General features: G+C 42.1%; 1 long non-coding RNA gene across 1 annotated transcript in view; it reads right to left on the bottom strand.

The window, feature by feature from the left end:
- Positions 1-1,549: 1,549 nt before the first annotated feature.
- The window catches only part of LOC118552471 (uncharacterized), a 53,983-nt gene continuing 34,153 nt past the window's right edge, over positions 1,550-21,379 (bottom strand). Inside the window, exon 3 of the long non-coding RNA XR_013450127.1 lies at positions 1,550-1,565. This is a non-coding gene — a long non-coding RNA (uncharacterized LOC118552471). The remainder of the gene's footprint in view (positions 1,566-21,379) is intronic.

A 21,379-nucleotide genomic window follows, 5' to 3' on the forward strand; every position in this document is an offset into this window, starting at 1 on the left:
CAAAAGCAAGTGGAGGTGACAATGGGGAGTTTTCATATCTGAGGATCCAGCAGACCTCCTACTTATTTTTCCCAAAAATGACAATTTTTCTTCTCTTAATCTAAGTAGCATTATTTTCCAACCTGCATCAACTACAAGAAAGGAAAGATTTCACTGAGTATTTTTCCTCCTATTATATTACATTGATTTTTCAGGAAGCTACTATATAAAGAGAAGCTCTCCATATAGAAAGAAAACCTCTCTCTCTCTCTGTGCATATATATATATATATATATATTTTAATTGATTCTTATTATGCCATTTATATTATACCATATTATTTTTATGTAAATATGTGTATACACACACGTGCACACACACACACACACACACACATATATATATAGACAGAAAGATGGGGACCAATGCCCACCCAAACACAACCTGTCCCATCACCAATTGAGCATATTGTGCGCCATGTTGGGAAAAGTCACAACAACCCCCAGACCCACCCTCCCCATCTAAAGTCAGGATTCCTCTGGGGTCATAGGTGAATTGAACTGAAGTCAAATGCTCAGTGGCCTGGCTTCTCATAGCCCAGCTAACAACCCATTAAGAGGAAGGACTTGTATTTCCAGGATCCTGCTATATTTTTTGGTCAAATGGAAGTACAGCAAATACAATAGACTCCAATGTTCCTTTTACAGTTTGCAAGAAAATAGAGCCTGGTTGGGGACATCGACTTCCCAAATGTTTAGGCACTGCGGAATTAAGTATTGGGGTTTCTCCCATTTTTAACATCTCTATCAAAATTCTTTAAATAGCTTGAATGCTCTATCTCTGTGTCATATGGTGTCAGCAGTTAGCAGAACTCCCCTGCTTACACATCTGTCCTCCTGGGAAGTAGCAGTTTGACCCATCCCCATTCCCATTAAATAGTATCAAGCTTATTTGAGCGTTCTGAAGACTTAGAGATGGTTTTCTGTGGTCTAAAATGATTGCCTTAAGTGGGCAATTTGAAGTTTTGTGTTTTTTTTTTTTTAATTTAAGGACACATAACAAAGAACAGGAGAGATACTGGAAAATTAAAAAGCAATTTTTTTTTTTGAAAAGGCAAGGAAGAGAATAGGCAACACCAGTAGTAAAATGGCAGTGGTCTGTCTTCTGAGTCTTCGTTCATGCTCTTCTTCCAGCTCTTATTGCCCAATGTTTTAAATGAGCATGTATTAAATCAGATGGAATCTACATCTTCTTTTAGGCAAAGCTAAGAACTCTGTTCTGGATCTCCAAAAGCTTTGGAGCAGTGCTTTGGTAAGTTAATCATCAGCTAGTAGGAATAATTTTAAAATGTAAGAGGAAATAAATAAAAGCAAATTCGATTTTCTTTTTTTAATAGCCGAAGGAAGAATATGGAAACATGCTTGGTCAACAAACAGTCAGGAATGTTCTTGGCCTCTAGAGAATGGTTTTGCCTTGGGGTAGCTCCAGCCATATCCTGGAGACTCAATTTCCACATCAGTAAGTACATGGTTGGGGTGAGACCAGGTGAACTTCAAGATCCCTTAGAGCCCTGACAGTCTGTGGGTCTAGAGAAAATAAATAAGAATCAATTAAGATTCATTAGGATATTATTTTCACTTCTAGACTTCCAGCCTTAGAGAGAATGATAGAATTAGGTTTCTAAATACAAAAGTAGTAAATGTTCATTGTAGAAAAATAGAAAATAATGTCTCTCCCCTTCCTCCCCCAAATATTCCTAAAATCCTAGTACCCAGAAATAGCCATTCTCAACATGGTAGTGTTTATCTTTCAGAATATTTCTTAAGCTAAAACATCAATACGCATATACCTACACATACAAATGAGATCCTATGTTGCATAACTGAAGGATATAGTCATCACTTTAAGTTTTCTAGGGACCAGGTTGGCATTATATATCAAAAGTCTTGGAAAATACATGTATTCTTTGATTTAGCAATGACATTGCTAACAAAGGCATAAGAGAAGTATACAAAAGTGTATGTTAAAAGGATGTTCACTATAGTGTTGTTTAGAATCAGTTCTTAAAAATGGAAACAGACCAAATGTCTTAAAGTCAGGATTCTGTTCGGTAACTTACATGGTACATTCACACTATGGAGTACGATGAAGCCTTTAATCATGATCCTCAGGTATATTTATTTAGGAATATGGAAAACTACCCAGGACCAGTATTTGGGGCAATTCTGCTGACAACTGCAGGTAAGGGAGCTTGCTGAAATGCTTCCTTAAAGCCAGAGTGAAGCCGCCAGGATGGCGCCGCCCCGATCTGGGCTGCTGACAACAATTCCAGGCTCTCCATATGCTCTGTAGCTTCCAGAAATGGCAGGATAGCATTTCCCTCCTGCTGGTGCTTGTGGGCTTGCCACAACTGTCGCCGTTCCCATCCTCATTCTCCGCACTATCTCCCAAAGCCTTTGCCCACACTTACCAAGGCCAGAGAGACACGTTCTTGAAGCTAAAAAAAAGAAAAGAAGAGAAAAAGAAAAGCCTGCCGGGTGGCGGCCCTCTTGCATTTCTCAGTGGCAGCGGCCTTCCTTCCTCTCGGGCAGGGCAGGGGGTGAAGGCAGCCGGAGGGCCGGAAGGCAGAGGCAGCTGGAGGAGGCAGGAGAGGCATGGCAGTGTGCAGAGACGTCCAGCAGAGGGAAGGAGGGTCACAGAGGAAAAAGAAATCAAGAGACAAGGCTCTGGAGCTAGGGCAGGGAATTTCCCATTCTTTAAATAATCATAAAGGGAATGAAACTAAGATGCCATCATGCTTTCTTTCCTTTGGTCATGTGACCAGTGAATGAAGGAAGGAAATTCAGAGTAGAGTCAGCCAGGTTCTGGGTTGTTGACTGGTCCCTGGGAAGGAAAAGCTTTCCTTCTTTCACCTGCTCCCTTTACCTTCCTTCTATCCCACTTCGATTCTCCTGAACGTAGACACTTTCACATCTCTGTTGTCAGAGTCCAGCTGAACGTCCCAATGGCTGGGGTGGTGCTAACAAGATGGGGACCTAGATGGGAGAAAGGCTGCTGGTCCACCTGTGCAGGGTGGGATGTGTGTGAAGGCTCAACTATTCCTCCTCTACTCGTCAATGTGTTGATCAAGACTAAGAGAGTCCGAAAGTCCTGTACGGTAACTTCCTCATTCTCTCTGGGTTGCGGTTTGGCTGTACCCAGCTTCTACTGGGCATCATCTGGCTTTCCTTTATACCTTAATTTCTCTTAATTTCCTTTATTTCTTATCTCACTGACTCCAAGTATATTCATCAAATTTGGACTGTCAACAACCCTCTTTCCCTCTATGATTTGGAATAGTGCCCAATGATTAGTTAACTAATCCAACTCCTTCTCTAAAACAAAGCACACTTTCCCTCAACATCTCTATATTTTCCATCTCTATACTTCATTATGTGCAAGGACGAATGATCAATTTACCTTTCAATTAACAAACGCAATAAACCTGAGGCACAACCATAAGCAATTAAAAGCCTGCCCCAGCAGCCCCTTCAGCTGCCTGGCAGTGCCTGTGCCCCCACCCTCTTGCATTTTTGTGTACCCAACCACCACGAGGCCATTGGTAGGTGCAGCTTTTGCTGGCCTGATGCTATTGTGTTGTCCCCTGACTTCCAAAAATCCTGATTTCTGAACTAGGGTGATAAAATGTACGAGGGAAGTCCTGGTGTGACACAAAATTAATGGAGAATGTAGATCACCACATTCCCCAAATGAAGAGGAATCCAATGAGTCAACAACACAGCTTCACGGTAAAAGGGAATTCAATTACCGGAGCATCTACTATGTGCCAAATACTATGCTAGATGCTTCATGCCCACCAGGAACCATTATCCCTTCAGGTGCTGAAGACACAGTTCCTGTCCTCAAACCTAAACGTGTAGACAAAGCAGTCACATGGTAACTGACTCATAGACACTTATAAGGGACATCCGCAAGGGGAAGTAGAAAGGGAGCAGACCAGAGAAGCATGCACTTATGATAATAAAAATAATCTGTTTAATAAGTGCTTACCAAGAGCCAGGCTCTTCATCATCTTCATCATCAGAGAGATATTGAACGATGTAGGTATTAAATTAAATTACTTTTGGGGCACCTGGGTGGCTCAGTCAGTTAAGCTCCCAGAGTCCTGGAATCAAGCCCCACGTCGTCAGGCCCCCTGCTCAGCGGGGAGGCTGCTTCTTCCTCTCCCTCTGCCACCCCCCCGCTTGTGCTCTCTCTCTCTCTCAAATAAATAAATAAATAAAATCTTTTTAAAAAATTAATTAATTTAATTACTTTTACTGTCAGTGATCTCTTGGTATGTATAGTGGCTACTTATTGACCTGAGTAAGAATTGTCTTATTTTGTGAACACGTGGATGAAGTGGAGGTTTTTTTTTTTAAAGATTTTATTTATTCATTTGAGAGAGAGAGAGAGACAGAGAGAGCACAAGCAGGGGGAGAGGCAGGCTCCTTGGAGCCTAATACGGAGCTTGATCCCAGAACCTGGAAATCATGACCTGAGCCAAAGGCAGACACTCAACCATCTGAGCCACCCAGGCACCCCAAAGTGGAGTTTTAATAAAACCAAACAACAATAATGGTTTAAAAGCTTCTAATTCTGGAACATAATTAATACTAAGTAATATTTTAATGTAATTGTTATTTAAACCACAACACGAATTATAACTAGTATTAGTTGTGATGATGAATAATTTTTTAGTACATTCTAGAAATCATCTCATTTATCACTCCTACTAACCTATGTAAGAGAGTCTATTATGGGTCTCATTTTACAGACAAGGAAACTGAGGCACAGAAAGGTGAGGCCATCTATGCCTAGTTTTACATGTGGTGAGTGGCAGAAGTGAGACTGAAACCCGATTCCACTTGGTTCTGAACCCACGGTGTCTTAACCCATGACCACACCAACTAGATTCAGTTACTAGTTTTTGTTTGTTTAAGTAGGCTCCATGTCCAACGTGGGGCTTGAACTCATGATCCTGAGATCAACAGTCACATGCTCTACTGATTAAGGTAGCCAAGTGCCCCAACATCAGTTACTAGTTTTAATAATAAAGAAATCACAATTTAAAGAAACCTCTAGGGTATGTTTCAATATGATAGGTAAAATCTACTTGAAAACTAACTGCATCCATCTTTTTTTTATATTTCTGGTAATCAACAAACAAGTTAACTCTCCCATTTCCAGAGGGTTTATCTATAAGAGTGTTTATCCCTATTAAAATTCTTCCTTATTGAAATAATTTTTTTCTTATTGATAACTCCTAGCATGGCTTTCAACCATCCAAGCTGACTTTAAAAAGGGGGTGATTGCCTCTTTCATAAACAGTTCTTTGTTTGCAGTCCTGACACCTGTGAAAGCCAAAATTGTTTTTCCCTTGCTGCTTCTTGCTTGTGGGACGCAGGCTCTGGGGCCTTACTGAGAGACATCACTCACAATAGACCATAGGGACCCTTGCATGGATGGCATCCACCCATGGTGCTTCCTGAAGAAGCTGTCTGGAAACCCAGGCCTGACAGGGCTTCTGGGGAGCCTCCTGACTGCCTGATGAAGACATCACACACCAAAGGGAACATTTAAACTCAGCTGTCTGCTTTGCATTCTGAGGAATGCAAATCTCTTTGTCCTACACCCCAGCCCCACCCCACTGTACCTTGCAATGGAAGAATCAGGACCTGACTCCTAATCCAGTTGCCAATGATTTAGTGTGTTGCCCTCTCTTATTAGGAGTTGAGAAATGCTTTGAATGATCAAAATGTTTTAAGATTCCCCCAATTTTTTCTTCTGAAAATTGCCTCTTATTCTGCCTGGGGTTAGTTTCTCTGGTTTTTGATCACTTTCCCTACTATCCTGTGGGTTTTCACTGCGTGTTGATGGGTACTTTGAACTTGCTGAGTGTTACAAGTGGGGGCTAAGCTTGTATTATGTAGTAGGTAACTTCAAGGACATGAAGCTAAATGGAGCAAAAAAGGATTCTAAGATTTTTACTGGAGGAATTTTTGCCAAATATCATACTCAAAATAATAAGAATCTGAACCTTTCCCCACCAAATTTCTCACTGGAAAGATGAAGATGTTAGAGCGCACGGCTTATAACCTCCATCTCCACATAAATCATTTTATGCTTGAAGAGATTTTTAAAACCCATAAATCTGCATCCTATTGTAAGATTCCCACGCAGGAGGATGTTTTAATGAAGGCTGCTGAAGTTTCAGGAGAAGCTTCCCTACGACAATGGGGTTCAGGATCGTAACTGAAAAAAGAAAAAAATAGAAGTGCTCGTTCTTGACCTCTGCTATGCTGAAGACGGATATGTGATTTATTAAAATGGTCCAGATTCAAGAGAAGGCCACCTGTAACTGACCCCACACATATGTGAATCCAAAACCTAAAGCAAGGTAGGCTTGAGTCAAAATAAGACCTTGTTACATCAAACAATGAGGAAGGCCCTTTGAAACAAAAGTTCTTTCAGTCTTATATGATCTAGTGGACTGCAACAGTTCTCCCTTTTGCAAATATAGATACTTCCTAAAAGTTCAAAACCAATTATGTTTTCTGGACATTTGTACACCTCTTTCAAGACCCAAGTCCCCTCCCGCATTCTCAAATGTTTCAACTCATTCAAGTAACTTTATTCAGAAATGTTCAGTGCATTTCCACTGAGACCCCCATCTCCAGATAACTGTTAGTTTTCACTGGCTGGGTTAGAAAGTCAAGGTGTCTTTACCCTCCTGTGGCAGTTTCTATGTATTTTCCAAATAGCGCTCGTGATTTTCTACTTGAAATCCACTATCTGTATACATTTCTTGCTACCTAATCTACAAGCTTCATGAGAGCAGGAACCATCTACCTGTAAAGATTGCATCATATCATTTTATAGCCCATCCAATCATTTTATAGCACTTTGCAAACGATAGTTACTCAGTAAATATGAATGGAAGGACCCAGAAATTCCCCTTCTAGGAATGCATCTTACACATGCAAAAATAGACACTCTTTGTAGCATTGCCTTCCACCATAAAAATTAGGATCTACATAAAATGCCCATCAACAGAGGAATGGTGAGATAAGCATCCATAGCATGCAAACTATGGATTGCTACGTATCTAAAAATATATAAAAAATATACACACACACTCGATAACAGGAACAAATTAGATAAGACATGGCAAAGTGTCCGTGATATTATGATGTGAAAAACGTTAAAAAGGGAAGTTGCAGAAAATATGTATAGTACTCCCCCATTTTTTTAATAGTTTTCTTTTTATTTCTTTTTTTAAAGATTTTTATTTATTTGTTTAACACAGAGAGAGAGAGCACAAGTAGGCAGAGCAGCAGAGAGAGGGAGAGGGAGAAGCAGGCTTCCCGCCGAGCAGGGAGCCCGATGCGGGGCTCGATCCCAGGACCCTGGGATCATGACCTGGGCCGAAGGCAGCCGCTTAACGACCGAGCCACCCAGGCGCCCCAAGTACTCCCCCATTTTTTAACCGGTGCATACATATATGCTATATTATATACTATAACATATTTTTATACATCAAAGAATGTCTGAAAGGATATACAGTATGCTGTCATGAGCAACTATCTGGGAAGCACGATGTGGTGGCGGAAAGGAGAATTGTACTCCTTTATATGGATTTTGATGCTGCTGATACTCTTTATGTTGAGTATGTATATCTTTACAATAAAAGCTGAAGGAAAATAAATATTATCTGAATGAATGAATGAATGAATGAAAGAAAATTGAATGAATAAAGCCTACACTACCAAATGGTCCATTCTGAATACCTATTCTGGTTATGAGGACACGGTGTGAAATCAGTCCTCTCCTAGGGATGGAAACATTACAGGATAAGACAGGTATTTACTTAAAGGCAACATAGCATCATACAAATTATCATATCCTAGGAGCCCGTAGACTAAATTCCTGGATCATCTACTACCTACAGAGCTATGCGACTAGATAGCTTCCCTAGATCTTAGTTTTCTGATTTAAAAATAAGGTGGAGCTGATTTATAAAATAAGTTTTATGAAAAAGGGTCCCAAAATTCCTTTGAATTCTAACTTTCTTACCCCTTGGTGGGGGGTGGGTCATCAAATGGCCAGAGCATTAAAGATTTTAGGTGCACCGCTATTAGAAGACAGGCAGTTAACTGAATCTGACATTGAAAAAAAGAAGTACTTAGAAGGTTAACATTCATTTTATACTTTGCTTCATGATATAAATTTAGGCTTTCATCTGCATTCAACCCTACATAACAACTTATAAGACAAGGGAACACTGTTTACAGCATGACATTTCAAATATCCAGATGATGGTCCATTTGGAATAGATTACATCTCTGCTTTCTGTCATCAAGCTTTCTTGGACCCATATTGCCTCCATATGTAGCCAGGAACCATTTGCTGGTCCAGTTATCTTTCACTGGGGGGGAAGGAAAAATGGGGGAAAAGTTTAACCCAGAAGTATTTCTTAATATTCTCTTCTTTCTAACTTTTCTAGATGAGAAAGTAAAAAAAGTATATACTGGTGGATGAGCGAGTAGCATCCATTAATAATGCCATAACAGAAGGGAACCTGAATCTCATCAACATGAAATGTAACCTCCTGTCTCAGAAACCATATTGATCCATGAATTTTACTCCAAATACATTGCAAATATAAGACCAGGAGGGTCACTCAGATATAATCTAATGAGAAGAGCTTCTTTTTTTATTTTTCAGCCTTGGGTTTTTTTTTTAAAGGTAACTTCTTTGAATCATGACATCCTATTAGCTGCAAAAGGGGCCAATGCTTTGCATTGTCCCCAGTGATATTATATACAGTTCTTTTTATGGTTTCTGACAGAGGATCTTAATTAGACCTTAGAAAGGACAAGTACATTTTTTAGCCAACTTTGAAAGACGATCTCACCCACCTAATTCTACTTGAAAATCAATACATATAGTTCTGCCTTTAGCAGTTCCCGGAATGATATCCACACCGGACCACCTCCCAGGCACCTGCATCTCGTTTTCGTTACCCAGATATTCTTTTGTTTCTTTAAGAGCTCCAAAGAAAGATCCAGTCTGACTGCCCTGAGAACAATGGGAAATAAAAAGTTTCAGAGTCAGAAGAAAGATAGAAAGCGTTTCTCTCCTTGAACTGGGAAGCCTGAGGATTTTGGAACAGTTGCCAGAGAGGGTGATGAAATCAGAGCTGGCAAAAAAAAAGAAAAAAAAAAAAAAAATGACCACATGAGTTCTCTGATATACACTTGCCCCCCACAAACGCTTCTGATTCCTTCCAAGCACTTTCCTACCTCCCTGATGGTTGACCAGGCATCCCATCTTCCCCATGGCAGAACTTCAAACTAGGCCAGTCTTCCTCACACGAGCAGTGTCCAGCAATGGAATATTTTCTTCCAACCCTGTCCAAACATGCCTTGCCTGTGTAGACCCTTCCAATCTGTAGACACTCAAACAATTAAGCTATTAAAGTAAGAACTAAACTATAAACTTTGTTTTAGTGGCTTCTGAGAGTAAAGCCATAGATCCAATACAAGGTTTCCCAATTCCTGCCTGCCAGTCCTACACTTGTTCCCCCCGAGCCCAGGCGCAATCTTACAAATCTAAATACTGGATTCCAACTAACCACTTCCAGTGGCTTAAAGTTGGCCTGAAAGATGGAAATTATTTGCCATCATTCCTTACCCTCTAAAAGCAAAAACTACAGTTGCTTAGAGAAGCATGGATAACTGCCAAAGGAGGTGGGCAAGATAAGTACCTTGTCATAGGGAAGGTGGATCTTTCAATGAATCTACCATGATGCCATACCACCTACCTATGAAACTGACCCAACCTTAAATATACCCTTTCTGGGGGTGCCCGGGTGGCTCAGTCAGTTAAGCGTCCGACTCCTGATATCAGCTCGGGTCATCTGGAGATTGAGCCCCACATCGGGCTCCACACTCAGCGGGGAGTCTGCTTTAGATTCTCTCCTTCTCCCTGTGCCCCTCTCCACCTCCTTCTAAAATAAATATATAAATCTTAAAAAAAAAAAAAAAAAAAAGAGTTTACTCCTTCTGATTCAGTACTGCAAGGACAGAAGTGCCCATACAGTCCATCTGCAACATGCTCTGTGGTGACAAAGCCAACTTCTTCCATCATTGACTATTTAATGATTTAAGTCGTAAGCCTTAAAATCAACAAAATCTTCACTAAACATTTAAATTCAGTGGAAAAACAACATAAATCACCACTGTTCTTGGATGCCATACTCACAGGAATGTGTTTTTATGTCACCCAATTCTAAACTTGTAAGCATTTATTCAAGTGTTATGGCAAAAGCATGCAGTGTTCACTTATAATGAAAAGCAGCCCACCTAAAAACTCTATTCAGCAAATTTTATTAGTCAGCTCGAATTTGGAGAAACCTTTCTGACATCGTATAATCCCATTTGATCTCCAGATTATTGTACTGAATTAACACATTCGTTACACATGCATCATGGACCCACCATATACAAAGTAGCCATCAGAATCAATGACATATGCTGACACCGAAATTGTCCAACTTTGACTAAACAAGCCAATTGTTTGGTGTTTGTATAGAAGCATCATTTCTTTTCAGTGGCTTGGATTTGTGACTTTTCTCCCTCCCACCCCACCCCCACCTACACATGCCCATTAACACAGGAATCAAATTACCCTTGTTTTATTCATATCAGGGCACTTCACCACAGATGTCTTCTGAAAACCTGTTAGATAATCAGAATCCCTCATTCATATTCACGCGTGTCTCAATTCTTTCTGCAGGATTTCAACACATTTTTCCAAATTGTTTGGCATTCTTCTTCTCCTATAAAGGTTCTGAAGTTAGCCTTAGCTTTCTTTCAGATGAAAACTGCCTAACACACTAAGTAACTCTTATTGATAATGAAGTTTGATCCATCCAATCAACTGTTACACGATCATTTACACAATTTAGCCAGTAGAAAATTCCAGTTTAACTGCTCACAACATGGCTGATGGTATCCTGTTCAAAATTAAGCCCTTTATGGGTTTTCTTGTTTTTTAGCTCATTTGCCACTAAATCAAACTTAATGTTTCTGTAAACTCAACTTCATTCAAGGTAATGAGATTAGCAAATAGTTAGGGAGCGTCAGAATCCCATAGATCTGCAAAAACCAGTAAGGTCTACACCTGATGCTAATTTCCCTACCTGGAAATCTTAATAATAGTCTCAAGCTCGGTATTTATTTTATTCACTATGAGCTGGACCCTCATTTCCAAATAATTCTGGACCATTCAGATTTCATGATTGGCTGATGAAAAATTTCTCTACAATGAGGAGTTGGATTTTTCGTAGCAGAACTAACATAATTCCAATGAGGAATTGGACTTTTCATAGCAGGATCTAGCATAATGATACCTACATGGTGAATAATTTGTGTAATGCACATGTTTTTTCCAAAAGGCTGCACTTTTGAGGAAATGAACAAAGACCACCCAAAGCAGAACAAGCAGAGTCTATCCACCTATCTTGAGTTTACTGTATCAAGGGAGCCAGCTGCTATCAAACATGCTTGGTAGAGACTCAAAGGCAGGCAGAGTAGGAGGAGAGTATTGTGGTGGGGAAAAGGAAGGCTTCAGGTACGTCCCAAGTGGAGGCTGGAAATGGGTTAACTAGAAGGGGGGCATCCTGTGTCATCAGTTAAGGAAGCCTATTTGGCTTTCTCCACTTGGTCCTAAATTGGAAGCAGGGACAAAAATTAGGGAAGGTGTCCGTTGCTGACAAAGTCCTGGACATTTGGGGCCCATTGTTACAGGGGTTTGGTTTCCTGGACTTGTTGCTGCAGGTTGTGGGTCAGAATTCTGTGTTTATTCATGGTCTGGCCATTGGTAATTTGTATATTCAATCTCTCAACTGACACACTCTGGAGAGTCTTGCTTAAATCCAGCAACATTAAAATGGCCATGCTGTACTAACAAATGGTACTTCCCATCGAAGTTGCTGATGTAGCACTTCTTTTCTGTGATGACAAAGGAGAACTCATTCAATATATATTATTTCGAAGACAGGGAAAAAGACAAATGAACACTTAATATCCCATTATGTGTAGAAGTTACCCTGTGAACATTTTGGAGTATAGATTTCCACTGTTCGTTCTTTACACAACATTTTTAAAAAGAAGATTGAACTGGGCATGGTAATTTGCAAACTCTTTTAAGCCAACAACAACAAAAAAACAACAACAACAACAACAACAAAGGAGCACCTGGGTCGCTCAGTTGGTTAAACATCTGCCTTTGGCTCAGGTCATGATCCCAGGGTCCTGGGATCAAGCCCCACATGGAGGGGGGGAGGTCCTTGCTCAGCGGGGAGTCTGCTTCTCCCTCTTCCTCTGCCCCTCTCCCCTGCTAGTGCTCTCTCTCTCTTAAATAAATAAATAAAATCTTAAAAAAAAAAAAATCATGAGTGTTCCTCTGCTTTGCTGTTTAGCAATTTTTCCTGTCGTCATTTTAATGACTGCTATTTTAATGACTACATATAGGAAGGGACCGGCAATATAGGTAGCATTCTACTAATTTGGGATCTTCATGGCATCTATTGTTCACTAGGATAAAAAAAAATATTGCACAGAACATTCTTGCAGGTAAACTCTCCCCATGCAGCTCTGAACAACAGATTCTCAAGAAAAAGTTTTCAGGGCACCTGGGTGGCTCAGTCAGTTAAGCGTCCGCCTTTGGCTCAGGTCATGATCCTTGGTTCCTGGGATCGAGTCCTACAGTTGGGCTCCCTGCTCAGCCGGGGCTCTGCTTCTCCCTCTCCCTCTACCCTTCCCCCCCATTCATTCTCTCTCTCTTTCTCTCTCTCTCTCTCAAATAAATAAATAAATAAAATCTTAAAAAAAAAGAAGAAGAAGAAAATTTCAAGAGTTAGTGATAAGAACTAACCAGGAGGGGGGCGCCTGGGTGGCTCAGTCATTAAGCGTCTGCCTTTGGCTCAGGTCATAATCCCAGGGTCCTGGGTTCGAGCCCCGCGTCGGGCTCCCTGTTCCGCAGGAAGCCTGCTTCTCCCTCTCCCACTCCCCCTGTTTGTGTTCCCTCTCTCGCTGTCTCTCCCTCTCTGTCAAATAAATAAAAGCTTTAAAAAAAAAGAAAAAGAACTAACCAGGAGGTTACAGAATAGAGAAGACCCATTTGTACCTGTTTCATCACCATCTAAACCCCTTGCTTCTCCCTCTGGGCCCAAGGACTTTATCCCTAGGGTGCAGCCACAGGTCTACTTCGCAACCCTCCCAGCCTGTTCCTGTTGGGAACTCAGGCAGCAGCTCCCCACAAAAGATTCTCCTGGACAAAGCCCGGCAGGGTCCTTCAACTTGGGGACCTGGACACCTCAGCGGAGGCTGGAAGGCTTCTGCCCACATGCTACCTGCCTCTCCCTGACAGGCTGCTGAAGACATCGCAAAACTCGCAGCAAGCCCTCCTCCCCCGGCCTCTTTAAAGTTCAGAGCCTGCCCGGTTGCAGCCTGCCTGCGAGCCTGGGGCAATTCAAGTTGCGGGGCCACAGGTGAATGGAGCCTTGAGGTTACCTTCTTGCTGCACAGTCAAATCTCTCCCCCTGGGTAAACCAGAGGATCGTGGGGTTTCCTGTCAAGTTCAAACATTTTAGAGATACCATCAAATGTGCGTCAAACGCCTAGTTGCCCCGACAGGAACGACAGGAACGCACGCTCTACTTCAGCATGAGGGAAACAAGCACATTTAAAAGTTGGGACCAGGGGTGGATCTAGGTGGAAGCTGTGAGGCTCATACAATCCAGGGAGGCCCTTTAAGAAAGAGAATCTGAAGTCAGTCCTATAAAATTAGCTGCTGGGTTTTAGAAGGGACCTTGCACAGAAGGGTGCTTCTGCTGGGATTTGCACCTAAATCTCCCTGGGGCCTTGAGAAAACACCACTCTGGGAGCTTCCAATTCATGCAGATCATCGGGGTGGGGCTGAGAATGTGCATTTCTAAGGAATTCTCTGTCCATGCATTAGTTGTTGGACCCACACTTTGGAGGGGGAGAGGTGGGTTTCACACTTTGAGAATCACTGGCTTAAATAATTGGCGGTTGGTGACTCTTTAAGAAAAAGAGTACAAAATTATTTTTCACATTCTTTTTTTAATTTTTTTAAAATTTGTTTATTTTCTATTATGTTCAGTTAGCCATTGTATAGTACATCATTAGTTTCTGATGTAGTGTTCGACGATTCATCAGTTGCATATAACGCCCAGTGCTCATCACAACAGGTGCCCTCCTTAGTACCCATCACCCTGTTACTCCATCCCCCACCCCTCTTTTTCACATTTTACAGAAATCTTACTGACTTGCCCATATTTTACACACACACACACACACGACATCACTAGGGTCCTTCCCGGGCTCTTGGAAGGGTTCCAGCAAGTGAGGGGCCCTGAGGTTTCACTTGCGTCGCACTCAGGCCACTGCTGGGGAGCACTACCTTCTCTAGGGGTCCGCAGAGCCCCATCTAAGAGGCTGCATTTCCGAAAAAGAGAGACCATGTCAACTCTTCAGAAAACACAGTGCTTCCCCTCACTTAGAATGCCAGACCATGGTTGTACAGTGACCGTGGGGGGATGGGACACAGTGTGCACCAGCTGACGCTGTCCACGCAAGCTTGACCTTGCCATGCGCTGTGCGACCTTGGCCAATCAGTACGCTCTCTGGGCATCTGTCGCTTCATCTCTAAGATGGAGATGAGGAAGACACCTCTTTCACAGCATAGCTTTTTGGAATCAGCCCCCGGAAAGGACAGGCTTCAATAGAAGCAGCAACATCATGATGTCGCTTACACCATTGACCCTGGAGGGGCCTGGGTTGGGATGCTGGGTCCACCACTTCACAGCTGGGCAAACAGGCAAGTGAAGTCCTCTCTGTGGGCCTTGTCTCCTCATCTAGGAACTCCAATATCCTAATCAGCAGCATCATAATAGTATCTACCTCAGAGTTCTTGAAGGATGATGTAAGGTAATGTAAACAAACATGCACAGTGCCCAGCACATAGGAAGGTGCCGGAAATGCTGGGAGCTGTTCTTGTGGTTGCCGTGATTTTCTCATTGGATGACTTTATGAATCCTCACCAGCTCAGGAAGCCTGACACCCAGTGGAAGGCCCCCGACTCCTCCCCGCTGTCCATTGCTAAGCACCGTGGGGAAAAGTCCATAAAATTCTCTCGAATCAAAACCCATTTTAAATTTTCAAAACCCAGAATTTATCATTCAATTTGTTAACAAAAATAATTTGATGAAAATCATAGTCTAACTGGCCCATTTCTGCCTTAACCTTCCATTGTTCCCCCGCCAAATTATATTGATACCTTAGAGTTGGTGGCGGGGAGGAGGGGACCTGGTTTCTTAGGGTTCAACCAAATATGTCCTTTAGGTGGAACCACTGATCAGCCTACCTATTGAGAGCTTCATGATTTCTATTAATGTGTTGTGTGGTTGATCTCGAGCACGTGGAATACTGAAACTACCAGCGGTAGGAGGAGGGGGACAGTTATAGAGGGTGTTGTCATTTTGTGAGCCACCAGCAAAAGGCTAAGGTTCTAAGACCACCTGACAGATGACTGATAATTATCAATGAGCCTGTTGGAAGCCATCTGTAAATGGGGTCCAACTATGAAATGCAGAGGTTGAGAAACAGCACAAAATTCTGGCCAAAAAGCCTAGAACAAGTAGCAGGGGCCACCCCTTAGATAGAGAGGCTACTTCTGTCCCATGCCCTAACTTTCCTTGGGCAACCACCCCTAAGGGGAACCACTGAGAGGGCAACTCTGAAATCCTCAGTTGACTGGGGGCTTCACTTAATGGAAATTGTGATTGCGTTTCACTATTAAATGCTAAAAATATCACGTATGCAGACAAGGAGTAAAAATATGATAACTCTCTACAAGATTCTAAAATACTAATCAATTCATTCAAAAGCATGTGTGGCACCTATCATGGGCCATGAATGATTCCGACACCAGGATAGGAAGTAAAGTGTTTCATGCTACATCTTTGTGATCAAGTCAATTGCAAACTGTCTTAAGATTTGTTTTCCCCATAGTGCAAGGCACATAGTATGTACTCAGTTAAATCTGGTCAACGGTAATATGCTTCTGGTACCATAAACTAGAACTACGTGGTCTGCTAATATGTTCACCAAGGAAGATAGGATACTGTCATGTGTCTTCTATATGAACATGTCCTGTCTTCACAAGGAGACCAGGAGTGCCTCTAAGAGAGGGACTACATGGTAACCAACATTGTCCTGCTGGCACCAGTCACATGGCTTGGTCTTTCTGTGAAGGTTGGTGTCAAAAACCTCTACATGGTGGATAGAGTTCACCATGCCCCCGCTCATTCTCCCTGTAATCCATACCCACCATGGGAACAAAGTGTTAAGGATGCCTAGAGTAGGGAGCCTGCTTTCTGCTGAGCACTTCCAGGAAGGTATTCCAAAGAGCAGACATTAAAACCAGTCCCTGAAGCATGAATGGGATCGTGGTGGTGGTGGTGGGGCAAATGGGAGGAAGAATGTTCCAAGCAAAGTGAACACCAGGAACAAAAAGTACAGAGGCACAAAAATGGAAATCAGGGTATATATCCTGAATTGAAAACAGGGATTCAAACAGATATTCACATACCCATGTTTATAGCAGCATTATTCACAATAGCCAAAAGGTGCAAGCCACCCAAGTGATCAATGACAGATGAATGGATAAGCAAAATGTGATGTATCCATACAATGGAATCTTATTCAGCCTTACAAAGGGAGGAAATTATGGCATATGCTACAACATGGATGAATCTTGTGGATATTATGCTAAATGAAATGAACCAGTCATGAAAGGACAAATATTGCATGATTCCACTCATAACAGTACCTAGATTAGTCAAATTTGGAGACAGAAAGTAGCATGGTAGTTGCCTGCGGCTGGATTGGTAGGGAATAGAGAGTTATTATTTAATGGGTACAGAGTTTCAGTTTTGCAAGATGAAAAGAGTTCTGGAGATGGATAATGGTGACAGTCCCACAACATAGTGAATGTACTGAATGCCTCTCACCTCTGCACTTAAAAATAGTCAAAAATGGTAAAATTTATGTTATGTGTATTTTTTACCACAATAAAAAAATTGGGGGGCTCCTGGGTGGCTCAGTCAATTAAACGTCTGCCTTCGCCTCAGGTCATGATCTCAGGGTCCTGGGATGGAGCCCAGAGTTGAGCTCCCTGCTCAGCAGGGAGTCTGCTTGTGTCTCTCCCTCTGCACCTCCCCCCACTCATGTTTTTTCTCTCTCTCTCTCTTAAATAAATAAATAAAATCTTTATTTTTTTTTCTTTAAGTGCAAACCAAACCACTAAGCCCTCAGTTAAAACGTTAGCTTCTAACTATTTAGACATCTATGTTTTCAAAAATACTGGGCAGTTATATTTTATAGAAATTTGTATTGTGCAAATTTGAAATACACAATTGAGACAGTAACAAATATGACCTTACACACACACACACACAAAAAAAACAGAAATATGAATCTCCCTCTAAAATTTTATACTTAGCCAAGAACCACAGAACTTTAAGCTATGGGAATTATAAACTGTGTTTAAGATCAGATACATGGCAGCTTTAACTGATAAAAATCCCATCCTCTTTGTCAGAGACTTCTCAACTATATCGCACATGATTTTAGTGAATATTGATTATTATTTTTAAATACACTGTCATAAACTTAAATTTTTCTCTATGCTATATTCTTGAAATGCAAGCTCTTATTTGGTGGTACCATCTCTAATATTGAAAAAAAACACACACACACACAATTAAAAATAAATAACTCTGGAACAGAAGACATGACACCATCTTAAGGAGCCAGTCAATCATTTATCAATGATTTATCTATCTCTATAGATTAAAAGGTGTATTTGGAAATGTTTAAACGCCCCACCTTCTTCAATTTGGGTGTCCTGAGAACACAGCCCCATGACTCTATATGTGGACAAAGCATTCTCCACATGAAATGCAAACGTCTTGTCTTATGGAAGTCCAGTTTCCCTTTAGAAATGCTATAACTGGGGCACCTTGGTGGCTCAGTTGGTTAAGCATCTGCCTTCGGCTCAGGTAATGATCCCAGGGTCCTGGGGTCTAGTCCTGCATTGGGTGGGCGCTCTGCTCAGCGGGAAGTCTGCTTCTCCCTCTAACACCCCCCCCCACCCCTGCTCATGCACTCCCTCTCTCTCTCTCTCAAATAAATAAAATCTTAAAAAGAAAAAAGAAAGAAATGCTAGAACTGGACTCAGCAAATAGCTAGACTGCCAGTCTGGAGTCCTCCTCCTCCATCCCCGTGACTTCAGTGATCCCATTGCCATGTTCAGTGTCTGCAGAGCCTGCTCCCAGGCACGGAGCCCCGTTTGTTCAAAGACGTCCAAGCACTTGTGAAGCTGACCCGAAGGGACTAGGGTGTGCACCTGCCTGGCTCCCCAGCACCCGAGTCTGAGAACACTTCCAATGGACTGGGATGCGTGGATGGCTGGAGGCTGTCTCCCAGAGGTAAGAAACTGCCTCAACTCCTACACAGCTCTCACCTCCTGAAGCCAGTCCTGAAAAATCACCATAGTATTGGACTTTGGATCACTGGCGACTCCAGAAAGTATCTGAATAATTCAATAATTGGCCCACTGGTGAATGTAATAACTTGGCCCTAGAAACATGTATAGTCCTAATCAAATCTATGAGTATGAGAAGATATATGAATAGAGAGAGAATCTTGTAACACACGTGTCTGACAAATAACGAGAAGGAAATTGAAGGCTGGGAAAATATTACCAAACATACTGGATGGAGGCCCATATAACACTAAGCCTCTTCTCGAATACACCCTTTTCTCTTCCAACCTTTCCAGCAGGGACACACAGTCTGACTTTATGTCTGTGCCCGGGTCGGTCTGTGAAAAGGCAGCAGTGAGGAACAGAGGGAAGTGTCCTGGCTCTCTTTCAAAACCTGGAAAGAAATCAACCAGTGAGGTAGTCATGCATATCATCACATCATGGGCCAGCTCCATGGCCCATCATGGCGGCGTGACCTGACTCCCTTCACCCGAAAGTACGAGAAGTTGGAGTTTGAAGAAGTGACTTCCCATTTCAGCCAGAGTTTTCTAGGGTAACAGAGGCATAGTCCCCTGCAGAGGAAACTTTGAAGAGGTGGAAACCGCCCCCCCCACTCCAAATCCCCATGAAGAGACTTCCCCAGGCCAGTCCTCAAAAGCTTATTACCACCCCCTTCAACACACACACAAGTAAGCTTCCCGGCAAGGACAGGATGGCAAGAATTAAATGGGATAAAATTAGAATCTTAGAAGCAGCCCTTCCATAGCTAAGATGCCTCTGGAAATCAATCCTAAGAGTCTACTCGGATTTCTGCTTCCTGCAGAGGTTTTGGTGGGGGCCGAGCAGCGGAGTGTCTGGGTCCCCACTTATCTCCAGACTATAATCGACATAAGCAGGAAAAAAAAAAAAGAAGTGCATTGTGTTCCTAACTCAATTCTTCTCCGATTTTATTTTTAATGCCAGGACTCCCTCTCTATTTCTCAATTTCACAAAATGGTACTTATTAATGAGCTCTCAAATTACATAAAGAGAGATCTAAAGCCCAGAAACACTAATATGGCCCGTGGCATTGTGGCTTTGAGTGCAGAATGGCATCTGTGTGCAAGTGGGGAGGACCTGCCCGCTGCAGCTATGGAAACCAGAGCCAGAGGAAGATGCCCGGAATAAGCACTAGGGAGTTGCAAAGAGGAGAAATCCCAGCAAAGGAAGATCCTTAGCATCCCTACGCATCTTGCTGGTACCTTAAATGAGCGACTCTCATATCCCGATCATTTTTTGTTGTATTGCTGGGTGGTAAAATTATAAAATTATAGTCTCTCACATGAGCAAACATTTTATATATATGTTACATATAAAATATGTATATGTATGTATATGTGTATATATACGTATATGCACGTATATATGTACATATATGTATGTATATCTGTATATAATACCAGCTTAACAAACAAAAACAAGTTTTTTGCAGGATATATAAGGGCTGGGCCTTCAATCCATTATGATGATCCTCTGTGTGTTCCTCCTCCTTTCCAGATGGTACCAATTAAGAGTAAGACCCTCGTCCTAACAGATGTTAACCAAATAAGCCCAATCTGAGGCTTTAATGAACAAAACCAGACACATTTACTATACCCAAGAGAAGCAAAAATAAATATAATGTATACAGTGGGCCACTTGGGTTAACTTGCGGTGACTGGGGCTTTGACCCGAGCCTGTGATTAGTTTCAACTTTCCCCGGCATTTGTAATTAGCATACCGAAGGCTGAGATAGCGTTTTGCACAATCCCAACCTTGGATTCCTTCCACTCACTTTCTTTTTCCTTAATACCATTTGAAGAGGCAATTTCCACCTCTAAAATACTTTCCATCGCTTCTCTTGAAACGGGAAGCACAGCTTTTTAAGACTCTAAATCAATAACGATTAGCAACGAAGTGCGCAGCTTGCTCAGTGTCAAGAAACTGTGTCGTTTTCCAGCTCCGTCTGCAGGCTCTGGATGAGCGTGGCTTACGTCACCTCGGTCACCTGTGCCTCCCAGGGTTCCTTCCAGTGAGGATGGCCATGGGGAACGGAGACAGCACCTCAGGAGTCCCCACCGGCTCCTAGGGCCCCCAACTGAGCCCTAATATTTTCCTGAACAACAGGTGGCAGTAAAGAGACACATTCTGCAGGAGCTAATTAGAGAGGTTTCTGTTGCGGGAGGGGGTGTGCAAATGCTGCTTAAAAGAAAGGATTGGGTAGTAAAAAAAAAACACAACCTGATTCAAATTTCTGTGCACACGCTGTTCTGTTTCTACATATGTCGCACCTAGCCCAGAAACTCTCCCTCCACCACCTCCTTTTCTTATTTAAAGAACTCACCTTGTGATATAAATAGTTTCCTTGCAGCGGAGACCTCCGTTTTTTGCAATTCACAGACCTCCAAACACCGCCGCTGCCCTCCCCCACACACACCACACATCTAAGAGAGCTTGAGCTTGTCAAAAGCACAGATTCCAAAGCAGCAAAGCCAAGGGGTGCTTTGTGAGAAAGCTGCCATATTATGGGAACATTTGGTTTCTGAACTGCCTTAAAATGGTGACCTTTTTTCTATTGCCAAATAAACATTCTGCAAGCTGCACTGGTGTAGAACAAAAGTATCATCTGATAGTTGATCAAAGAGTTGTCTTTTAGATCCTTTCATCATTTTGACCAGAAAAGGCATTTGTTTGAATTCTGAGC

Source organism: Halichoerus grypus, chromosome 8 (assembly GCF_964656455.1).
Source record: "Halichoerus grypus chromosome 8, mHalGry1.hap1.1, whole genome shotgun sequence".
Taxonomy (NCBI): Eukaryota; Metazoa; Chordata; class Mammalia; order Carnivora; family Phocidae; genus Halichoerus; species Halichoerus grypus.